Raw genomic sequence first — 13262 nt, 5'->3', positions numbered from 1 at the left:
GCCACTTCAGATGCAGCTTCTGTGTTTCCTCTGAATTGCAAAGACGGATTTTGTTAATACTGTTTTTATTTGATTGTAACAGCCTTATTATTCTAATTGAATTTATTGATTTAAATGTAATAATTTGACATAATAAATGATGCATAAGCTACATTTAATCAGGTAAGAAAAAAATTCCCCCTATAAAAGTAAAAATACAGATAAAAGGTAAAAATCAATTTTAAATTTATTTGAAATTTTAATTTCTGTCACTGCTGCGAACTAACCACCACACAAAATATGAAGAATAACAAAAACTTTAGGTGTCAGCTGTCAACGGCAGTCCTAAACCTGCCAAGATACCACCACAAAAACACACTCAGCAAACTATCAACGTTATCGACAAAATTCCAGAAAATATCGAGATATTTTTTTGTCAATATCGCACAACTCTTACACTTAGTATATGGTAAAACAGACTAATTGACCCTTCGCAAAGACCCCTCCACCGCGGAGTGGAGAGGGAAGAGGGGTGACTGACAACACAGCAGCGGCTTCTTATTCAAACAGTTTTATTTCGCTCTCATTAAAAGCATCAAAGCTTCCCACAAATGCTCCAAATTACCATTACATGCACACAACCCAATATACACACTGGTTTTGTAAGCTTACCAGATTACACAAATACACGCATATCTTGTGACAGCTAAAATGTAATGCACAAATAAATACACAGCATTTGTTCGTTTTTGTGTCAGACTCAGGATCTATTGAAGAGAATTTATTTTTGATCCATTTTGATCTCATTTTTGATCCATTAATGCATCTCTCACTCACTGTATGCAATCTCGCTGTTTGAAGCTCCTGTCGTAGGAAATCAATGCGTGCTGTCGTGAATAATTAAGCGTGGCGTCTTCTCATAGGATAAAGATGAGACACCATGAATAATTACGAGACACCAATGGGTCATCGATTTACTATAGTATAAGAAAGTATAAGATAGTATAAGAAAAGCCACTGTGAGTTCTCCACCTAACTTAAAATCTCAGTTTTTTCTTTACTCTCATTTTTGTTCTTCCAGTTATTGCGGAAGTGACTGAAGCTGTAAATCTTGAAGTTTTCAAAGATGACTTCAGCCTACTAATGTACTTTAATTTATTTGTTCACTTTGTTTTGCCTTTTTTATGTCTCGGCCATTCTTTTAATCTTTTCATTCATCAAGCCTACTTTTGAAATTCAGTTCAGGCCGTAAATTGCAGATTGTGCAACAAGAATACAGGGATAGAAAGCCGTTTTAACACAGACAAGGTTGTCATCACCTCCTTTTAAGAAGGGCTGTGCAGTGTCATCCAGCGTTTCCAATGAAAGGGCATTAAATTTCAAACAAATCCAAAACTCTTTGTGGTTTTCTCAACTTAATGCACTGTAAAGGACAGCATACATTTTGGAGTATGTCACATTTATTGCTGTTCAGTCTTCTTGCCATGAGACTAAAAGAATGTTTCAGTTCTATACATGTCCCGGTGAGGCGATGTCTTGAGTTAAATCAGTTTTGACAGTTAATCGAGTGTGGGTCAGGATAGTTGACTGGTTTATCTTTTTTTTGTTTGTTTGTTTGTTTTCTTTAATACTAAATTGGAGGTGGGGTATGAATTCAGAGATGCAGCTTCTCTGAGACGGTTTTAGTATGCTGTGTTTTAGCTTGCTAAACTGTAAATGTTAAACAGCAAAATCCTTTCTGAAAAGTTGCATCTGCCAATCCGTCCTTTTTAAATTATCAGCACTAAAGAAATTTTGAAGCTAAATGCACATTCTTGCTTTCAGGCTGCACAATTTTTTCACTGCTCTGTGTACACATGAGACGGACATCTTTACGGACTATTTGTTTGGACAATCCACTGTCTAGTTCATTATGAAAACGTTGTTTTGCATTTCCCTGATATTTACTGGATGCCCTACCACAGTATTTCAGATCTTGAATCACATTTGGTCCTGATAAACATTTAAGTTTTGTTGTTTATGTGTTGTGTAATTAGGTCATAATTCATATGACAGATTAATTTTAAATGAAGATTTATTTACTGAAGCCTGTCTTACTTTTACACTGAGATTCTTTTATTCCAGATGTTTTTAGTGATGTTTTTGCGTCGTCAGCAGACAGTGAGTGGTTTGATCTGAGCTCTCAGATCATTAGGATTTGTTGCTACAGTAGGCAGACGAAATCTGCATTTTGGGAGAATCTTTTAGCAGTTACTCTGTTAAAGGCATTCATACTGACAGACATTAAATTGTTGCAGGCCATCAAGTTGATCTACCGATTGCTAAGAATAATATACTACTATTAAAAAGTTTAGGATCTGTAAGATCTGTAAGCTTCTTATGCTCACAAAGGTTGCATTTATTTTATGGATGGATATAGAAAGACATCTAAATAAACTAGTTGAGCTCACTAATTGACTTGTCAATTTTTGGACACACAGTTGATTAGTTGACTGTTGTGACCCATGACTAATGTGCCATGACATTGATTGGTGCCTTAGGTCATGAGCGATGCCTGAGTAATCATTATTGGCAATTCTGTCACTATTGTCTTTATCAGATATTAACTGTTAACCGCGTATTTTTGTGATTTTTTTTTTTTTTTTCCTGGCCACTGATGTGATGCGATTGTTAATAGATTTCAGTGTCTAGAATCATTTGCCTGTTCCTCGTCAGTGAAAAGATCCCAGTAATTTTTTTGACTGCATTGGCATACGCGCATACGCACCCTCGCACACGTACATACACCTATATGCACATCATCTCTTTCTGACATGTCGGCTCCCACACATACACTGCGGCATAAAGGATGCTGCACTGCATGCCGGGATACGGAATGAACCCGTTAACCCGCCGCAGCCCCAAGGCTGCCTGATGCAAGAATGCCCCCTGTGGAGAAACACACACATACTCGCACATTTACACCAACACACACTCACTTTTTAATGTCTGTTTTTGAATATCTAAATGAATCTTTCATAAGCACCCAGGCAGGGGAGACAAATTTGTCCTCAGCACATATATTTAGTTCATGAGGTTTATTTTATTTATTTCTTTTAAATCAATAGATATAAAAAGAAACTTTATGGGAAAAAAATCTTTTTAACGAAAGATGAGCAATAATGTATTTGCTCACCCTGAAATTAACAATGAACATTGTCTGAAAACGAGTTATGAATGAATCCATCAGACTGGTTTTGTAAACTAGATCAACTAATTCATTGAAAAGATCCCATTCAAAGGCCAATTTGTTCACGTATCAAACATCGCTGTTTCTTGTCAAGGTTTTCAGTGAATAATGACTTATTTAGGTCTGTTCTTCATGTTCTTCAAACTATCATACAAGACTTTACATAAATGGTACATGAACCAGTTGATAATACTTTTTTTTTGTATTTGTATTTTTTATTTTTTTTTTATTTTGGAGCTTGAGAGCCCCATCCCAGCATATTCTTCAGAGGAAAAAAAAAGTCATCAATAGAGTAATACTTTAGTTTATAAAAGAAATTTATACAGTTTGAAATATGACAGGGTGAGTAAATAATTTCCATATTTCGGTGAACTATTCCTGAAAAAGGTTCTTTCATGTTGTCGTTATCAGAATTGTTGTATGAATATTTAAATCATATTTAAATCTGGAGGAAATTACACTGTGTATAACTGCTGGTGTTCTGACCTGGTTTATGTGGCGTGTATGTTGCGTGTACACGATTTGCCCTGTGCATTTCAGTATATATTTTTATCCCTCCAACACACCGGAGAACATTTGTTAAATGATGGATGGAATCCTGCAGCAGCTGTGTGTGTGTGTGTGTGTGTGTGTGTGTGTGTGTGTGTGTGTGTGTGTGTGTGTGTGTGTGTGTGTGTGTGTGTGTGTGTGTGTGCGCATCATTTATGACTGCAGAGCATGCAGCTTAACACCCTGCATATAGTATCAAGCATGCAACTTGTTTGAATGTCTAAATATCTCACGTGTTTGCATTAAATGAAATGTGCAATACTGTATGTGCAAATTTACTTGCTTTCATTCTTGTAGTTTTCAAAATCAAAGACCTACAAACCAAAGACCCAAATCGTCATCAGATATACGGAGCACTAGCACAGAGATTAGTGCGTTTTATAATCCAGAACTCCGTGTAGAGCAACAGGAGTCAAATCCTCAGTTCTGTCTGGCGTGAATGTGCTGAATCTGATTATCTGCGCTACGCATTACACTTCAGGGTCAAATTATACTAGTATGTCTTGAGTATAATTCACAATGTTTACTTTATTGAGTTAACCTTTTGACAGAATCAGTTTAGAATCAAGAGACTTTTGCATAAGCTGCAAGCACTACCGGGGATATGACTTTTCCATATTTATAAGGATTTCCATATTTTCCGCCCTGAAGTTTTCATAACCCATGTAAAGAAAAAACTGGTTGGGTACTGTATGATGATTGAAGTTGTGAAATGGCCTTAATTGCTAAATAAATTGCAAAATGATTTTCTAATTCATTCATGCTCAAGCAGCGCTTCAATAACCTTGTTCAAATCCACTCAAACCATCGTTTGTCCTCCAATCCTCCCTTCCACCAGTGACGGCTTCTTTAAATAAACACATTTTCCCATTCTAATTGGCGCATACCATTTTTTGAAAAATGATCTCTTGTTAAAACCAGTCAATAAATACAATAAATAGGACGGACATATAAAACCAACACATACATTTGCATGAACGTTTCCTTAAATAGCTCAAATGAGCGCTCTGCTACAGTTCACAGTTTCTTTAAGGCCATGCCCACTCAGCTAAAACAGGAAATGTAAAACGGAAACCCCATGTAAATATTATAAAATGCAGTAACACTTTCTATGTATATTAATGCATTATAATGCATGCATAATGCCTTACAAACAACCTTATGATATGTTGTATCATCTGATAAATAGTCATAACAGTTACAATACATTATAATACTTAATTATTTGTGGTTGGAAGTATTAAAGGAGTCATAAACTGCATTGTTTTATTGTTTTATAATGTTTCCTGGGATGCACTTACAATGTTAGTATGCTTTTTACATCAAAAATTGTCATAATTTATAAATAAAAGGCATTTTTCCTACCCTGATTATAGCCCTCTGGTTTGAACGCTCTGGTTTAAGGAGCGTGTCTGCTGTGAGACTTCAGTGTAAACGTCAACTGCTGTGATTGGCTAACGTATTTTTGAACGTTAGCCAATCCATTTGAAATAGCTAAGTATTACTCTCTCTTTTAGCTCGTTTTTTACTATTACAGCTCTCAAGGTTACCTAATCGTGAAAAGTGTTGCATTACATTTAGATCTATGGCATTATATTTAGATTGTGGCATGAAAGGTTGCAATGATGAACACTGTAGTAGTCGATCACAGACATGTTGAGCGCATGAAAGCAGTGATCTCAATTTCTGTACACTAACAAATGCTTTCATCGTAACAAACAGTGCAAACGCGATGTAACTAAGAGATTTGTTGAATAAAACGGGAGTCACTGATAAATGTGTCATTGATAAACTTGCGCTGTTTGACAACTTCAGCGTGCGCTGCTCCAACGATTGCAAAGGGAGCTTTCTTCAATCGCTTTATAATTTAATCACTGTTAAATATCATCCTACTAAGAGAAACAACACAAGTTGATGTTTAGTCACGGGTTTGATTTACTGACACACAGACAAAGAACATTGTACATGAATTATTACATATCAGATCAGGCATTTTAATTAACACAGTTACTTACATGTTGCATTACTGTCGAGTCCAGGCACTGCACAATATTTTGTAATCCTCAACGGCATGTTTTTTGCTTGGTAGTTCGATCTGGTAGGCCTATGTTACTTAGGCTACCTATTGTATTGCATATCATGCACGAATCGGTGGGCATGGCTAAACAGTAGGGCTCTGTATTGCCAAGAATCTTGCGATACGATACGTATCACGATACAGGGGTTGCGGTACGATATATTGCGATATATTGCGTTACTGTAAGAAAGCCGATATATTGCGATATTTCTTGTTTTTTTTTTGTTTTTTTTTAGAAAAAGGACATAATTGTAGAAAAAAGTCATAAAGAACACACCACCATATGCTTAAAATCTTACAAACAACTTGATTTTATTTAATTAATACAGTATCATTTACATTTATATCACAATCACTATTTTGTGCAATCGAAGGGAAAATAGTAAAGTGACTGCAGGATTCTTTAGGTGTATGTGTTTTAAAGGTTCACAGTATAGCAGTTTTTAATTTTCTAAACTATTTAACAACTAGTGCATTGTCCATTTCATGACTGAATGTCATGAAATGACTGACTGAATGTCTGTTTGTTTTATATTTAATACTGTAAAGCTGCTTGCAAGTGCTATTAAACGTGCCTTCACTGAAGTGCTGAACAGAGCTGTTGCAAACATCGCTATGATCAGATGTTTTCTTTCTGCTGTCACCGCTGTCATTTTTTTGTGCAGTACATATTACATATTCTATCGAACGCCTCTCTCAGGAGCGCGGATGGCATCGGCAGATTCAATGAGTTTCCCGAGTTTTGGATTATATAACGTGGTCTGTTTTGCAAACAACTGACTCTTGTCGATCTCCTTAGTGGGTTCTTTATAGTTGAAGCCAAAATGAGTCCACACTTCAGCTCTGTATGCCGCTGGAGCGGAATAATTCTACCGTCTTGTGAGCTGGGTTTGCTAATGCTAACATTAGCGACACACCTCGCTCTTCTCCGGCTACGCGTCAGTTTACGTTCTGAGATAACGCTGACGTCTAGTGGTTGGGTTTTATAACAGTCTGTGGTTTCAACCGAGCACAAACCCACGAATATTGGATGTAAATAAATAAATAAATATCGATACAGTGTTTTTGAGAAAAACATAATATTGCGATATTCATGTGTAGCGATATTTTCTTACACCCCTACTAAACAGGCAGTGATGAAGTAGGCGTTGATCTTCTTCTGCAGAGGCGGTGCTTGCTGCCCTTTGACGTCATAGATCCCCACTTTGAAAAACCTGTCGTTTGCTGGGTCTGGTGTCAATAAAAGCTTTTATTGGACTAACAAGGAAGTTTTCAGTTCTGAAACTTTCAGGATATTCTTATAGTATGATGACCTCTTATATGTCAAAAGCTCAAGGAAAATTTGATTTCTCACCCCTTTAAGAGTACAATGCATTATAACACCAGATGTCGCCTGCATTTATAATGCATCATAAGGATATTCTTATATACATTATAATGCCTTATAATGCGTTGTATCATCTCATGAATAATCGTAACATTCCACTAGTTAAAATTAAATTGTATCAACCTATATTGGTTTTCTCTTTTGTTTAGGGCCTTTCTTCATATCAAAGTGTCTTTTTGGTAAGCAATGATCCGATCTGTTTTAATGGTGTGAGGACAATGTAAATGCTTCTCACACAATCGTATACACACCTTTCCTTAGTGTTTGCACATCAAGGATGGAGTCTCAGGTGTCATGTCCTCAGGGTCTTGCAACGGAACAGTATGGTAATATCACTCTGTCAAGCACATGAGAGAATATGATTGATGGACAAAAGTCTGCATAATGTAGTATGAGTCATCAATATTTTGGAGTGTTTTCCAAAATATTTTATTTTTTACATTTTTAAATGTGGATATCTACACTGGCCTCAAAGCTAACAGACATGGACTGAAATCCAATTTTAATGGGGTCTCTCTAATATCAAGCCTGTGTGTTTGTTTGGTCAAGTTTGTTTGTTTAATGTTGCCATAGCACTCGCTCTGTGAATGGGTTTAATTTGAATGACAAAGCAGCTAACGGAAGCTCTCGCTGCACTGTGGGGTATTGGCAATACAGCTGTAATCATTCACATCAAAACCTTTACTTGCCAATAGGCCGCCATGATTTCTGTATTATATTTAAAACTTAGGGCCAATTTCGACATTTTCAGCTCCAGTTGCATCACAGATGTAATGCTGAAGTGATCTGTAGAGGGTATGTGGAGGGCAGTCATATTTTGAGCTGGAATTAGTTTTCTTTGATGTCTCCCCTTGAGCTGAGCCATGAAACCAAGTCTTTTTTGTGGAAGACGTGCCAAACAGTCTGAGCTTCTGTTTTCTAAGAGGTTTCACATCTCATTCATTTAGGTTGTGGCGGGATTGAAGTCAGGCAGATCCACGGGGCATAAACATGCTGCCACACGAATTGCTGAAAAATGCCGCCTGACAGCTTTTTGAATGTTTTGATCCATTCTGGAGACAAGACGCAAGATTGAAGTAGCCAAAAATTGGAATTCTTTCAGATCTGTGGCACTTTAGAAGGAATTGCTTTCAACTTCACTACCTTGCATGCCTAGACTTTCCGTTACCACCATCTAGTGTTCCAACCAACAGCAACTAGAGAAAAAGACATTAATTACCACTATAACCAGCAGATGGCGGCAGAGTAGCATTTATTTGCGCATACATAAGCCATTTCCTGTAATAGTTTTTTACTCAGATTCGTATTTGAATAAATATTAAACATTAAAAAACTAGGTTTAAAACAACTAGGTTTAAAAATACATTTTGTCAATGTGAAGTATGAACTACTCACAAAATCTCATGAAAAACAATAACTTTTCTTGTGAATGAATTACACAGAAAGCGAGCACAGTGCTTTCCCTTTTGTAATCACAGCAGCTGTCAGTCAGTGTAGCATAAGCTCAATGATTTTGGCACACTTGTGAAAACTCAGATTTTATTCAAATATTTTATTTAAATATTTAATTTGATGCTTTTTTTTTAACACTAAAGTGTGAAAACTGGTGGTTAAATTGAATTTAACCGAGGAGGTGCGTCTTTATTTTATTTTTTATGTGTTATGTTTGAATAACTAAATTAATACTATGACTGACTATTTAAGTGACTATATTTTGATTGTAAACTAAATATTACACTATTGATGCTCAACACACCAGCAAGTGACATTTCACCTGAAGTTTTCCAGCTGGCTTGTATTATTGCGGAAGTTCTAAAGAATGCTCTGTGCATAGAGTCCATTGAATCGAATGAAAATGAAATAAAAATCGTGTGCACAATTTTTGGTCTCATCCAATTTTGTACATTCAGAATATTCAATTTATTCAAATTTAAATATTCAAATTCAAATACTTAATACATGATGATTTGATAATTTGACAGATACCAGATCTTCTAATCCTGATAATTGATCTCTGGTTATATATCTATATATATATTATGATATCTGGATTAAAGGAACACTCCACTTTTTTTGAAAATAGGCTCATTTTTCAACTCCGCTAGAGTTAAACAGTTGAGTTTTACAGTTTTCGAATCCATTCAGCCGATCTCCGGGTTTGGCAGTACCACTTTTAGCATAGCTTAGCATAGTTCATTGAATCTGATTAGACCGTTAGCATCTCGCTCAAAAATGACCAAAGAGTTTTGATATTTTTCCTATTTAAAACTTGGCTCTTCTGTAGTTGCTGCCTTACCATGGGTGCAGCAGGCGCAATGATATTACGCAGCGCCTGTGACTCCCTGCTTGCACGGGGAGCATGCCTTGCAACCATGGAGACATTTGTGAGAAATGCTGCGTAATATCATTGCGCCTGCTGCACCCATGGTAAGGCAGCAAAGTTCCTTGATTATTACGCCGGAATGAGAGTATAGTTCCTAGCCATATTGGCCTAGAAAATCGCAACTTTTCATTTTCCGCCGGTCTTAGTACACGATGTAACTACAGAAGAGTCAAGTTTTACATAGGAAAAATATCAAAACTCTTTGGTCATTTTTTGAGCGAGATGCTAACGGTCTAATCAGATTCAATGAACTATGCTAAGCTATGCTAAAAGTGGTACTGCCAGACCCGGAGATTGGCTGAATGGATTCGAAAACGGTAAAACTCAACTGTTTAACTTTAGGGGAGTTGGAAATTTTCAAAAAAAGTGGAGTGTTCCTTTAAGTTGTCTGATATTACTGCGTGTTCTTGTTCATTGGAAAGCGCAGATATACTGATACTAGCGATTGCCTGGCATCAAGACTGCAAAGTAATGACTTCTCATAATTAAAAAGGAAAAATAAGAGGCAAAATGACATAAGTTCTAATAGATAAATAAAATGTGTAAATGTTTGTTACACTATTCCCAGTTACTTCCATTTCTCACAATTTCTAGTATTTGTCTAGGCTTTACACTTTTTTCTGTGTCAAGAATAGACTATTGTAATTAGCAATTCATTTAATTTAATACACGTGAAGCAGATAAAGATTATTAAGGGTCAATAAAATAGTTGGCACATCAGACTGTATTCTTTATATTACATTATTTTTGTAAAGTTATCAGCATCAAGCCACCGGTATAATAGCCGTCACCGTTCAAATGAATGAACTGTTCATACAACTTGTGTGTAATGTGTAAGGCTCCAAATTATGAGAATTACTCCGTTAATATAGACTACACAACATTATATTTATTATGTATTCAATAACCTATTTACATTTATATTTTTAATTATTAATTTCCCTGGTTGAATAGGGTGCTCTTGTAAGAAAGTAGCAATGGCTGGGACAGATGTTCACCTTTAAAACTGAGAAATCCACATACAAAGAACAGCCCCAGAAATCATGCTAATATGCTGATTTGGTGCTCAAGAAATATTTTTTATTATTATCAATGTTAAAAGCAGTTGTAGTGCCTTTTTTATTATTAAAAGATTTTTTTATTAAAAGATCTATTTAAAATGTTTTTTTATAAAATTTATGGTCACTTTTAATACATCCTTGCTGAAAACAATAGTGATGCACTTAGAAGGAATCATTAAAAATGCTTTAATTTTTTTTTTCACAGCTAAATTGCAAATCAGTCTATTTGTAAAAATGCCATTTATTTTCCGTTTTCAAGTAAATGGGGCTTTACTATATTATATCATCCAGTATTGATTCACAGTGTGATTAATGGTTCCTTTTATAAGGTGATCTGTCAGTCAGTCCTGGGAAACTGAATTAATTTCAGGGGCCGACTGCATGAGACAGCAGATCTTCTGTGTTTCTGAATAAAGCCTGAGCCTTTTGTGATTGCCCATGTGTCCTTAAAGATATTACCCCTCCCCCTCTCCCACGACAACCCCTCCCCCTCTCTCCTTCCAGTTCCTCCTCTTACACCCCCTCACCATATTAACAGCTACCATGAGCATTCACACTCATTGTTTGCCTTGAGATGGAAGTGACGTTGGATTTGGGTCATTTGTGATGCATGATGTCATTCGACTCTTGTGCAGCTCTGTGATTATAAATGGCAAAAAAAAAGCAGAAACCTCCTTCCCCACAATGCAGTTGTGCATTTCTTTCACATTGGAACGTGTTTTGAGCCTGATTCCTTAAATTATTAATTAGCAGAATGAGGCATAGTGGAGAAAAATCTGTGGAGCCTGAAACCGAGCAGCGGAAAGAGAGAAAATATGGCTTGTGGAAGAACAGGCACTAGGTACAACAGGGATGCGTTGCCATAACAACCTTTTCTGTAAGGGCCGCCCACTAGACTGTCAGTGGGCATTCCTGGGAGTAAGCAAGTGTTGTAAGGAGGGCCCCCCCCCCCGAAAAACAAAAAAAACAAAAAAAAAAAACAGTGCAAGCTCAGCCACCAATCTGATTGGTCACACCTCCTCTCTCTTTGTGTGGACCAGAGCATGCTGGGTAAGACCCTGGAGTGAATGCTCATTTGTCTGTGGAAGGCTCTCGGAAGGATCCCAAAGTCTGCTTGGATTTTAGGAGCTGGAGCCGCACGGAATAAACCAAGGTAGAGCTTGATCTTCTTCTCTCTTTCATCACAGCCACGGCTGAGTTTCTATTGCACGTTCATCTGCACGCCGTAATTAGGCTTGTGTGCTATCGCGTTGTCAGAATGAATCACAAAAGAGGGGGTGGGGTTGATCGGGAGGTGTTTGGACAAAGAGCCCAAGCTGTGGGGGGATTGTTTACTACGGCAGCGTCAGGCATGAGCGCGTCTTCTGCGTACCTCCTCCTCCATTATCTGATAGCGAACGCCTCCGGAGCAAAACACATTCATGTTTGCTAATTCAAGAATGGTTGTCTCTCTATCATCCTCTTTTCCTCCGCTTTTCTCTCCATGTCACGTCATGCTTTATTCTTTGCACGCTCGTGTTTTATTAACCCTGCCAGTGACGTGCTGATCTCACCAGGGCAGTGATGCAGCTGTTGCAGGCTGGATCAGATAAAGAAGGACTGTGTTTTCATCCCTTCGCACTTGTGTCGAAGCCATCAGGCGAGCCCCCTTTTCTGGGCCTACTGTTTCAAGGGGGGTGGGGGTGAACAAATGGAGCAGGACGATCTGAAAATGCCTGCCATTCTCTTCCTCCCTGCCTGTTGGGGGTTAAAGCTGACAGCAACATCACATGTTTTCCATTTTGCTTCTGATAATGCAGCTCTTTGTTGCATGTGAGATCACTTCCTGGTTTCCCAGATATCTGTGAAAGTTTCTATGGTTCAGTTGACATGCTTTTCCACCAGCATCTGGAAGTTTAAAGCAATGTTTCTGTTTTGAGGTTTTTTTTTTTAAGGCATCCCTTGTGATTAAAGTACTGTGGTACATTGATGATATCATATGGCGGTACCATAGTAATTTGATATATACCATGGTACTGAATGATTACCATATTTATGCTGTTGACATCCAAATACTTTTTGTAAGTGTTCAGAATTGTGTCCCTCTCTACAGTTTATACAAAATAAAACCAAATTTTGGTGCAAGAAGCTTTCAGATTATTTTTTGATTTTGTTCATTTTCTTTTTCTTTTTTAATGGCTCATTACAGACTTACCACAACTTTACTGTTTTAAGTGATTTGAAATGAGTTACCTTGATATTTTTTTTTAAATAATGTGCTGTATAAGGGATAATGTGTTCATTTATTCTAGTAAGGTCCAATTCACAAGCAAATGACTCTTATGAACTGGTTCTTTTAATGCTCTCAAACTCCGCATTTACTCCCTTTAATCGTTTGAATTGTTACTGATTGATTGTTTATATGATAGTGTATGTGTGGAAAATTTAATATTTGTGTAGGAATTTGTCTTGTACAACAACAATACACATTAGCAGTAATTATACAAATGCATCTGACTGCATTGACCAGTCAGAAATAAGTATTCCAAAGAGCCTTGGTATAAGAACTTTGTTAGTAGTTTTCTTTTTTTCACCTTTATGAAAATCCAGATCTTCTA

The 13262-nt window shown here is 36.9% G+C and overlaps 1 protein-coding gene across 4 annotated transcripts in view; it reads left to right on the top strand.

Moving 5' to 3' along the window:
• The window catches only part of stox2b (storkhead box 2b), a 98808-nt gene that overhangs the window by 57953 nt on the left and 27593 nt on the right, over positions 1-13262 (top strand). Inside the window, exon 1 of one of the 4 annotated variants that reach the window (XM_048176051.1) lies at positions 11258-11818. The exons of the other annotated variants lie outside the window; for them this stretch is intronic. The gene's annotated coding sequence lies outside the window, so the exon portion shown is untranslated. Of the gene's footprint in view, positions 1-11257; positions 11819-13262 lie in introns of those variants that run through there. 4 annotated transcript variants of the gene reach the window in all.

Source organism: Megalobrama amblycephala, linkage group LG23 (assembly GCF_018812025.1).
Source record: "Megalobrama amblycephala isolate DHTTF-2021 linkage group LG23, ASM1881202v1, whole genome shotgun sequence".
NCBI lineage: Eukaryota > Metazoa > Chordata > Actinopteri > Cypriniformes > Xenocyprididae > Megalobrama > Megalobrama amblycephala.
The sequence above is the reverse complement of the archived record's forward strand: the minus strand, read 5'-3'. Positions and strand labels throughout refer to the sequence as shown.